Source organism: Physeter macrocephalus, chromosome 5 (assembly GCF_002837175.3).
Source record: "Physeter macrocephalus isolate SW-GA chromosome 5, ASM283717v5, whole genome shotgun sequence".
Taxonomy (NCBI): Eukaryota; Metazoa; Chordata; class Mammalia; order Artiodactyla; family Physeteridae; genus Physeter; species Physeter macrocephalus.
Window position 1 is genome coordinate 53,216,905 of NC_041218.1, and position 12,737 is coordinate 53,229,641.

Below are 12,737 nucleotides of genomic sequence, written 5' to 3' on the forward strand. Positions count from 1 at the left end.
CCAGCGAGAAATCTCCAGCACGATACTTCGTAAACCACTTTTGACACATTTGATCAGTCACAGCACCTTCTCCATACACTGCACAAATCTTTTTTTTTTTTTGCGTTTGGTTGCGTTTTTACCTTTCTTGAAATAATAAAGCATAATATGCCAAAAATGTTGCCTTTTCTTCCATTTTCAATATTAAAATGGCTATCACCAATTTTGATAAGTCCTTTTTAAATTCACACTGATATGACAGCTGTCACATACCATCTAACAAAATTGTTTTGAATGAAGTTAAAGACAACTAAGTGCTACTAGAGCCATCTTCTGGAAAAAACCAAACAAAGCTTTTGCCCAACCCAACAAATCACAATCACACAATTATCTGCTTTGGAACAATGTCTATTCTGGTCCTTTGCCCACTTTTTTTTTTTTTGTTTTGTGGTACGCGGGCCTCTCACTGTTGTGGCCTCTCCCATTGTGGAACACAGGCTCCGGATGCGCAGGGTCAGCGGCCATGGCTCACGGGCCCAGCCGCTCTGCGGCATGTGGGATCTTCCCGGACCGGGGCATGAACCCGTGTCCCTTGCATCGGCAGGCGGACTCTCAACCACTGCTCCACCAGGGAAGCCTTGTCTCAAGATATTTTTAATTTCTCTTTTTATTTCTTCTTTGAACCATTCAATAGCATATTGTTTAAACTCCACATATTTGTGAATTTTCCAGTTTTATTCTTATAACTGATTTCTAATTTCATATCATTGTGGATGAATTTGTCTATTTCTTTTGGCTTGATCTGGTTTTTCTTTGTGTTTTTAGAAATTCTGTTGTTAGGTGCATACACATTTAGAATTGTTATATATTCTTGGTAAATAAACTCTTTTATCATTACGTAGTGTTTCTTTTTATCCCTTGTCATATTCCTCATTCTGAAATCTACTGTGTTTTATATTAAATTATCCAATCTAGTTTTCCTTTGACTAGAAATTGTATAGTATGTCTTTTTCCATCCTTTTACTTTTTATATATCTATATCTTCATATTTAAAGTGCATTTCCTGTAAACAACATATAGTTGGATTTCACAGGTCTGATAATTTCTGCCTTTTGATAGAAATGTTTACACCATTTACATTTAATGTTAAAAAAGGGACATGTTATAATATCAATATACTCTATTTTTGGTTTTTAAGAAACCTGCATATTGTTCTCTGTAGTGGCTGCACCAATTTACACTCCCACCAACAGTGTAGGAGGGTTCCTTTTTCTCCACACCCTCTCCAGCATTTATTATTTGTAGACTTTTAAAATGATGGCCATTCTGCCCAGTGTGAGGTCACCTGGATAGCTTTTTTGGAGACATGTCTATTTAGGTCTTCTGGCCATTTTTTGACTGGGTTGTTTGGTTTTTTTTGTTATTGAGTTGTATGAGCTGTTTGTATATTTTGGGAATTAAGCCCTTGTCAGTCACATCATTTGCAAATATTTCCTCTCATTCCATAGGCTCTCTTTTCGATTTGTTTATAGTTTCCTTTGCTGTAAAAAAGCGTATACATTTGATTAGGTCCTATTTGTTCATTTTTGCTTTTATTTCTATTGACTTGGGAGACTAACCTGAGAAAGCATTGCTACAATTTCTGTCAGAGAATATTTTGCCTATGTTCTCTTCTAGGAGTTTTATGGTGTCATGCCTTATATTTAAGTCTTTAACCTATTTTGAGTTTATTTTTGTGTATGGTGTGAGGCAGTGTTCTAACTTCATTGATTTACATGTGGCTGTCCAGCTTTTCCAACATCACTTGCCAAAGAGACTGTCTTTTCTCTTACTTTGTATTTTTAAATACTTCCAAAACTTGAAAGAACTTGCTTTTGCTTCATACCATTCCAATGTAATTTACATTTGTGTAGCACACTACCAAGTACTTTCAGACATTATCATAATCCCTTCAAATGGCCTTAAAGGTAGATATTATTTTATTTCAATTTTACAGGTAAGGAAGTGGAAACCCAGATTTAAAAAAAGTGACTTCCATAGTGTAATACTGTCATTTATAATGAGAAATATATATACTTTGTCTTTGTCCCTATTTCTGACACAGAACTCCTAAAACACTTGGAATTTCCTAAGTCATAAGAGCCATAAAGTTGCTTTGATGTCATAATAAATGCTTTGATATCTCTTTCAACAACAATGAGATGACTTTTGGAAAACCAGGGAACTAACCATGAAATTAGAGGGTTAGAACTTTCATTTCCACCTCCCTGACCTCCCAGGATGGGAGAGGGGTGGGAGGTTGAATTGATGGATAGTCAATGGCCAGTGATTTAGTCAATTGTGCCTATGTAACAAAGCCTCCATAAAAACCCAAAAGGACTGGGTTAAGAGAGCTTCTGGGTTGGTGAACATGTGGAGATATAGGGAGAGTGGAGAGAACATGGAAGCACTGTGGCCATTTCTCACATGTCTTGCCCTATGAATCTCTTCCATCTGACTGTTCCTGGGTTACATCCTTCTATAATAAACTAGTAATATAGCAAGTCATCTCGTTTCCCGAGTTCTGTAAGCCATTCTAGCAAATTACTCAAACCCAAAAAGGGGGTCATGGGTATTGATCAGGACCTGCAATTAACTGGCATCTGCAGTGGGAGCAGTCTTGTGGGACTGAGCCATTAACCTACAGAATCTGACACTATCTCCAAGTAGACAGTATAGATGAAAAACGATGCCTGCCATATCAGTAAACAAAGGATGTTGCAGCTAGGAAGCCAGCAGCCACTGAAGCCACCCCCAACTGTGCACCCTGGGGGATTCAAGATGGAGAAAAGCAGGATACTGGCCCTAGATAGTTAAGACACATATCAAAGGGATGATTTCAATGAGCCCAGACTCTTGCATCTTCCCATAAATAAAAAAGTACGTAAATTCATTAACTTGAGATGTCTGGTTTTCTTTATTTAATAGTAATCTTTTGATGTTCCGAATCCCTGGTTTTTATTGCAAAACTCCTATATATTCTGATTCCTTCCTTACCTCTCAGAGTAGTCCCTCAGAGCTATCTGAGAGGTTATCTTCCAAGGCTTAAGTTCCCAGTTTTGTTTGCCAAATAAAACATAATTCTCAACTTTTAGGTCATGCATTTTTTTTTTCCATCTTCTTTTAAAAAAGCATTTATTTATTTACTTGTTTATTTATTTGGCCACACCGTTTGACAAACGGGATCTTCATTCCCCAACCAGGGATCGAACCTATCCCCCCTGCAGTGGAAGCGTGAAGTCTTAACCACTGGACCACCAGGGAAGTCCCAGTTGTGCATTTTTTTTTCAGTCAACTATAGTGTTAGAATTGAGGTGAATTAATGATTAATCTGACACCTAGCTGGTGTCAGAGAATTGCTTGGTGGGTGGGAAAAAAACATACATCAGAATTGGAGTCAGAATCATACATAGTAATGGTATAGGTTGGCCTAAAACCCAAATCCTGTGACCCCAAGTCCAGAGCTAATTCAGATATATGCATTTACAACACTTATTATCTACTATAGAATTTTTGTTTTCTAATTCAATATAGGTGACATTATTTAACTTATTTGAATAATACTTATAAATTATTTTAATCATAATAGCAAATATATTCATACTACAAAAAATTTAGAAACTTAAGAGAAAAAATTACTATTAAAATCACTATCCTAATATAACCTTGTCATTTCCCTTTAATTGTATCACAATGCAGAGACTTCTTGAATACATTTAGAAAATACATTTATCAATACATTTAGTACAAAAGAGTCAGGAGGAAAATCACCTTTACCCCTAGTTCAGATTCCTGTGTTCTGATTTCTTATGCTCTCCACTTCTGAGTTCTAGATTTTTGCATCTTCTTTTTGATACATTAGATCTGGTTATTGCAATCTCTAATTTCAGATCCTTAGTTTTTACTTAAAAACTGAATTTCTTAAATCCCGAACCTGCAATGGCAAAAGTACCTGGGTTCATGGGAAAGAATGCCATAATCTACTAAAGATCTGCCATGGAGCAGTAGGGTGGCATTATAGTTTTTGCTAATCTTGTCTTGGACTTTGACCTTTAAGTTGCTTCTAATTTGGGTAAGTCTAATCATTAACTTAACAGTTCAGAATCCAGACTTCTGTTCCAGCTTCTAAGTCCAGTTCACCTAACTTAACCCTGTAATCTCCTCCTCCCTTCCAGAGTGAACTAAACAAACAATATTTTCATGACCTAAGATATACTCACTTAAAAGAATACTTTAAAGCCATTTTAAAAAATTAGTTTGTGAAGACTTTATAATGATGAAAAAGTAGTTTTGGTATAATTTTAACCAGAAAAAGATAATTATATATACAGTATTATAATAACAGATTTTTTTCAAATATAATATTTTATTTCTTCCAGAAATCTGATGGGTTCAGAATATTTCCAAAAACATTATTTAACCAACTCAGATGATGGAATTGCTGATTTGTTGCTGGAAGGGATCTTGCCTACATCCCTGAGTAGAGAGCCCAGAACAAAAATCTGACCAAATCTTTGCCCAAAGGCATTACACCAGGGAACCTTAACACCATGTTTCTGTTTCAACATGACACTTAAGAAAAATAGCATCAGAAATGCCACTGATGAGAGCAGTAACAAGGTATCAACTTGTCAGCAGAAAGCAAGGCAGCCAGCAGAGCTAAGATATATATATAATAACAGATTATTTTAAAAGGCTCTGCATGGAGAAAAACTGCACGGAAAACACTAAAATGTGAATAATTACTTTTTAAGTGATTGAAATTTGTTATTTTATTTCCTTTTGTTTCAACTTTTCTAGGTTTTCCAATGTGTGTATACATGTGGTAGTAAAAAATAAACAATATGAAAAAATATAACTTTTAAGAAGCAATAAAACAACATACAGTATAACTTAATACCTTACATTTCCTAATTTTTGAAAAGCAATATATAAATAATCAAAATTTCCTTTGTCAGTTCAGTCAGAATCCTAACATTGTCAAAAGTTCTACCCAGAATTTGATTTTCAACTTCTAGGCTGCCTGGTCTTCAACGGTCTCAAGTTTCATAATTCCTAAACGTCAGTTGCTTTCTGTCTCAGCACCAGTTGGTCTCTTCACCCTTTGCTGTGTAGGCTTATGGTAATATAGGCCACAGCTCATTCATGTACCACAAACCCTTCACAGGTAAACTATTATACATATAAAATTTACTTTTGCTACAAGTAAAAATATAAGGATATATACTGTTACAATAATTTGTATTAGACTTATACTTTATGTGAGAGATTAGCACAGAGAAGATACAACTTGCTGTAAATTAGTAATAAGAGATGTGATGGAGCATCTGGTCAGTTCCAAAAAAAAAAATTCGTGATTTGCTACAACATGTAAGAACTGAAAGCCTCTGAGTATGGAGGAGAATGTAGACAAAAAAATCAATAGTGTCAAACAGTAACAGCAAAGAATACAATAACCGTGAAATGCATTTTCTATTTCCCAAAACTTTTTTAAGAAAAAAAAAATCCATCTTCTAAATTCCTTAAATAAAATGCCAAAATTTCTCCTCTTTAAAAGTGCATAACAAACAAAAAGTTTTGGAACACTGAGGTGGGTAACACTTCCTTCTAATCTCTCTACATGTAATGCTTCTTTTCCCTTTCTCTCAAACTCTGATAATAATGAAGGAAAGCAAAAACTATACAGCATACCTACTGTGTTTTGTTTGCCCTCAAATTGAGAGATATTTCCCTCAAATTGGTGTGAGAGTTAATAAACTCACTTTAATCTTACTCAAACCAGAACTGGCAATGTTGAATTCCATATTACAGTTACTTATTTGTCCTACATAAATGGTCCTTGGCAATGACTTTCACATGGAAAATGAGCTTCAATTACAAACTGTTTCTGTTAAAGGGATATCTCCTACAATAGTACATTTTGAAAAAAAAATTGAACATAAACTGAAATTAATATTTATTTCTTTACATGTATAGTGAATCTTTCTGCCAGCCATCCAAGAAAATTATCTTTACACTTGAAAATAACAAACTTCTGATTTACCAAAGTGGTCAAATAATGGACGACTTGATACCTAAAGTAAGAGCATTTTATTTCCTGTACAGAAGCTATCCTTCCAAGTGTAACTTCAAGAAAACAATCAGGAGAAATACACTTTAACTCTCTCAAGAATGTAGGGCTTCCCTGGTGGCGCAGTGGTTGAGAGTCTGCCTGCCGATGCAGGGGACACGGGTTCGTGTCCCGGTCCGGGAGGATCCCACATGCCGCAGAGCGGCTGGGCCCGTGAGCCATGGCCGCTGAACCTGCGTGTCCAGAGCCTGTGCTCCGCAACGGGAGAGGCCACGACAGTGAGAGGCCCGCGTACCACACACACAAAAAAAATGTAATGGCAGACTTCCCTGGGGGCACAGTGGTTAAGAATCCACCTGCTACTGCAGGGGACATGGGTTCGATCCCTGGCCCGGGAAGATCCCACATGCCGTGGAGCACGTAAGCCCGTGCACCACAACTACTGAGCCTGCACTCTATAGCCAATGAGCCACAACTACTGAGCCCGCACACCACAACTAGTGAAGGCCATGTGCCTAGAACCCGTGCTCCGCAACAAGAGAAGCCACCGGAATGAGAAGCCCATGCACCACAACGAAGAGTAGCCCCCGCTCACCACAACTAGAGAAAGCCTGCGCACAGCAACAAAGACCCAACACAGCCAAAAATTAAATAAATTAATAAATGTAATGGCAATAAACAGACTTATGCAAAAATTGTAGAGTTCCACTTCATTTTGCACTCCTCTGCTAAGACAGAGTTTTAGGTAGATTCGCTGACCCCAAGATTGATTCACTTTTGTGGGAGACAACACTTTAGGATTAACAGCACTTAGCAAGAGATTCTCCTCTCATTTTCTTCACAGATATGCCTTGTTGCTCCTCTCATTTTCTTCACAGATATGCCTTGACTCAAGCATACTGAAGGCTTTCTAAAACAAAGACTCATACCTCTTAGTGTTTTCAGCATCAATCCTGGTGTCCCACATATAATTTCTGTGATGATAAATGTGATCCTTGCCAAAACCTAGTCACTCATGACTCATTTTCCTTCTTTTTCTGTAAAAGAGGAATAATATTTGCACTTTCTGGGGTTGTTGTGAAGATTAAATGAGACAATGTAGACAAAATACCTAGCATCCATCCACCCTAACTTCTGCACTGAGGTAATTGATGCTACATAGCATTTTTTTTCTGTTACTTTTACTTTTATGTATGTATATTCTATATAACTGTCATATTTTCTTTGGAATTATTCTTTCTTTTTTACTGTTTGCATTTCAGTGTGTAGTGTTCCAAACCTGCTTTTATGCATCTATACATCTTCTTCCATAAAAATATGAATGTACACATATTCTATTATAATTGACTATAAGCATAATACCGCTTTTTATAAAGATGGGGTTTTCTTGTTTTTTTAAGAAGTATAGTTGATTTACAATATCGTGTTAATTTCTGCTGTATAGCAAAGCGATGTAGCTAATATATATCTACATTCTTTTTTATATTCTTTTCCATTATGGTTTATCTCAGGATATTGAGTATAGTTCTCCATACTATATAGTAGGATCTTGCTGTTTATCCATTCTATATGTAATTGTTTGCATCTGCTAAACCCAAACTCCCAGTCCATCCTCCCCGACTCCTTTTCCTTGGCAACCGCAAGTCTATTCTCTATGTGTGAGTCTGTTTCTGTTTCATAGATAGGTTCATTTGTGTCATATTTTAAATTCCACATATAAGTGATATCATATGGTATTTCTCTTTCTGACTTACTTCATTTAGTATGATAATCTCTAATTCCATCCACGTCACTGCAAATGGTATTGTTTCATTCTTTTTAATGGCTGAGTAGTATTCCATTGCATATATGTACCACATCTTCTTTAACCATTCATCTGTCGACGGACATTTAGGTTGTTTCCATGTCTTGGCTATTGTGAATAGTGCTGCTATGAACATAGGGGAGTTCCACAGCTTTTAATTATGAAACAAAATAGGAAACAAATGAAACATTTCCAGACTTCAGAAATTTTTAACACAAAAGGAGGGGAGAATTGAAAGCAGTAGATTAAACTAACAACCAAAGTATGTTTTAAAATCAACTGTTATATCAGGGTCTAACGTAGTTAATTACATTAAAGTCATCTATGACTACCCTGGCTCAGATTTTTACTCTGAATATGCTATCATCGTGTTAGAACAAACCACATCCCTTCCCAACCTGCAAAAATACAATGACATAATTTTGTCAAGCGCATTAACTAGTAAAGAATCAAATTTAAAATAACCTCTAAGCATGACTTTAAACACTACCATACAGGAAAAAAAGTCATTTAATGGGGCATAAAGTTTATTATTTGCTTTAAAGAAAAGGCTGAAAATTCTTACAGAAGCCAAAAGAAATTATCTGGGTTTTCCTACTAAATCAAATTGTTATCACATATTTATATGCTATGGCTGATGCTTATGCGAAGTTGAAAAGGATATATGGAAATAAAATTTTGTGAATCATAAATAGAATTGCAGGAGATGATGCAAGCCATGACTCAGGCAAGTACAATAATCATGACCAAAATTATGCTTGCATTATTCATATACAGTTTGTCACAGCAACTGTAATTTGCAGTTACCAGTTAGTTGCCATAAATGGAGCTGATATCAGATAAAAATAAATCATGATATTCAAGGAAAAGCAAGTAAGTGTTAAAATACTGATATGTATTATATTTTGGGGCAGTTACAGAAACATGATGGTAATAACAAGTCTGTACCTTAGTAGAAGTTGTTCAAGAAATATTTTATGCTTCCAATTTAATTCTTTCAGCAGCTATTAATCTTCCTCTAAATGAACTAGTAATGTTAAAAAAAAAGGTGCAGGGAGAAGGAAAAAGGGGAAAGAGGAGATAGGAGAGAAAGGAGGAGGGAGAGGGTATACAAGACAGGTGTGCAATGTAAACATTACTTACCTTTTAAGGAAATGAAGAATAGTAAAGACCTTCAAAGTCCAAGCCCTTCAGGCTATATGTATATAATGACTCTTCTCCCTTGTCAAGTACAGTTGAAAGAACACATGTAAAAGCAGTATACTGGGATAATACAAAAAGTTTGTCAATAATTTAATTCTTGAGCTAAGTAATTTTGTGGTCTTGTTTCTCTGGTATTTCTCTTCTTTCTGTAAAATAAGAGTCCTTCTAAATGTGTGGTCTTATCTTCTCCCTTGATGAATATTTTTTACCATCCTAGCTGAAATTCAAAAGAATGACACTAAATTCTTTGAGAAGAACGTCTCTACTTAAACTAAAATTTTCCCAAGACCTTTAACTCTGAATAGCTTTATTTTATGAAAAAGACTACTATGTTTCATAGAGTACTTGTCAAATATTCTCTCCTTTTAAAAAAAAACTTTAAATTAGAAAACCCTTCCCCTGGTTATTCCAGTCGACAGTTTGATTTACTTGACCATACTATTGAATTCTTGCCTCCATGATTTTATTCTCTGGTATGAAGAAACAAATTGACAGCTGATGACATCTAATGTAGAGAGAAACTGAGGATTCCTTGAAGGGGAAGAAGAGAAAGCATTTTTGGTTAAAATGGATTTCAACAAATTAGGCTCTACTTTCCTTTAAAAATGACTATATTCTTTTTTGCAACTAAAAACAGAAAAATATTTTCATCTGGGAGCTATTTTTAAACTATGAAGTATATCTAAACGTAATCATCTTATCGTTAAAATTAAAATGAATAAGCATACTTCTTAAAGAGTAGATTTACCAATTCCTACAAAATAACCTTCAGTAAAAGTTTCAAATCACTCTTTAAATTTATCATTCAACTAATTTTTTTGAATGTCTGTCACTGTGCTAGGTACAGTCCCAAACCTTATAAAGTTTATATTTAAAGAAATACATACATTAATCAAATAATCACACTAAAGAAAAATTATAGTTTTGATGAGTTTTCACTGTACAAAAAAGTCTGAAAATTTCTATTTCCATGACTAATTTAAATCTTCTTAAAATTATCATTCCAAATAGCTAGTAACAAACATATTTGCTGCATAACCCAAAACTTCTGACTCAGAGGCTGTGGAGTAAGAAAGTCAAGTTCCAGGTAAGAGAAATTGTGGCAAAGACATTTTGAACAAGGAAATAAATATATAACCTAAATTACTTTAGATATTAATGGAGAAGAAATTTACTGTACCCTCACTCAAAAAATACAAAACAAGTCTGATTGCATTCAGAAGTTACCTTTACTACAACCTTCCTTACAGATGCGTATCCCAGGATGTGATAGGTCCAGAGCTACACCTTGTGGCCATATACATACTTACAAGAGTTCTAAGCCTTTCAGTGAAATTTAAGTTACTCCTCTGTTAATCAAAAATAAGCGTTTCTCAGGAAATGTCATATTATTACTTGAAAATTGGGGGAAATTTTTTAAATTTTATTTACTTTTTTCTGTTCTTTTTCAAATTCTTTTCCCGTTTCGGTTGTTATAGAATATTGAGATAGATAATGAACAAGGACCTACTGTATAGCACAGGGAACTCTGCTCAATATACTGGGGGAAATTTTAAACTCAATAAGAGACAAATATAAAAATATTAAGGTAGGTAAAGAAAAATTATATGGTAAAGTATAACTACATGTTAATGATATACCTTAAATGATGATATATGAATAGTCACTGTGAAATTCTTTTAACTTTGCAGTATGTTGGGAAAAGTTCATAAAAAAATGTTGAAAAAATGAAGAATTTTTAAAAATGTTTCATTACCCTTATATTTCTCACAAGCACATTTTTAGGTATTGTTTCCCATATGTATGAGCATTATGTGTGTGTCTTCATAATTTATGCTTGTGTAGCAGTCTATTATACCGATGTACAATGAATTATGAAACAATTCACTTGCTGAATATTTATTCAATTTACAATTGAACATTTATTTATGTGTAACTTTATTTCTGTTAAATCATGTTCCTAAGACAAAATTTTAAGACTAATATCATTAGGATCAAAGGAGAGAATCATTTTCATGGCTCATGAGACATAGGATCAAACTACTATCTACCAACTTCACACTGCTTTTGTAAATGAAAACCAGCACCAATTTAGCTAATATCATAGGACCTTGCCATTTTAATATTTTGCTGCTTTACTAAGCATGAAATTTGCTTTTATTCAGAGGTCAATTTACACTTCTTTGATTTTTGAAAATAAATTTACATATTTATTTCTGCATTTATCTACTGGAATCTTAATAATTTTCTTATAAATTTGAATAATCACTGTACACATTATAACTATTAACCCACTGTCTTCTAAACTCATGCAGATTTCTCTGGACAGCTCTCATCCTTTATTTTTACTATGTTGATTTTTATATATTCTCATCTGTCAGTCTCAACCTTCATGATTTCTTCAATCAATTTAGAACTAGAAGATACATTATTTCTCCACAAATATGACAAATATTCTAATTTTTTTGTTTTAATCTATACACATTCAATGCAGAGAGTAAAGGTCCCTTTAAGAAGGGACTAGGAAAAAAAATGAATAAAATGTGGCCGGTAAAATTCTCCTAGAGCACTTTTTCTAAATGTGGTCCTCCCAGAGTAGCTACATCAGACATAATTATGGGTACTTGTTCTAAATATAGATTCCCAAGTCCCAGCTCTGACAAAATGAGGCAGAATCTCTGGGTACGGACATTGGGAAACTTGAATTTTTTTAAAAGATTACCAGATGATTCTTATGCAGATGTAGGCTTGAAAGTCACAAACCAGTAGATAAAGTAGGTGACTCACACACAGTTGCATTAGTAGAAGATAACAAAGCAACATAAGATGACTGACATTCAGGAATCCCTCAAATATTTATTGAATGAACACATATGTGTATTTTTTCTTATATAATAGCTTTTTGAGGTATAATTCATGTACCATAAAATTTACCCTTTAAAAAAAGTAAACAATTCGGTGGTTTTAGTATATTCAGAGTTGTGAAACCATCGTCACTATCTAATTAGAGATTATTTCTGTCACACCAAAAAAGGTCATACACCCATTAGCAGTCATACCCTCTACCCTCTACCTCCATTCCCAGGCAATTACTAATCTAATTTCTGTCTTTATAAATTTACCTATTTGGAACATTCCATAATGCCCAGATATGAAATGTTCAGATAAATGTATGCAGTCTTCTATGACTGAGTTTTTTTCACTTATGTTTTCAAGGTTTGTCCATGTTGTAGCATGTATTAATACTTTATTCCTTTTTATTGTTGAATAACATTCCATTGTATGAATATACCACATTATGTTTATCCATTCATCAATAGATGGATATTTGGATTATTTCCACTTTTTGGCTACAATGAATATGCTGCAATAATTGTTCAAGAACAAGGTTTCTGTGTAAACACAGGTTTTCATGACTAATGAGTAATTAGCTAGGCGTTAAATTCCCAGGTTGTATGGTATTCCATGTTTAACATTTTGAGGAACTGCCAAACTGTTTTCCAAAGCAGTTGTACCTCTATACACTTCTACCAGCAGTTCCAATTTCTCCTCATCCTCCCCAACATTTGTCATTATCTGACTTTTTTTTTTTTTTTTTTTTTTTTTTTTTTGCGGTACGCGGGCCTCTCACCCCTGTGGCCT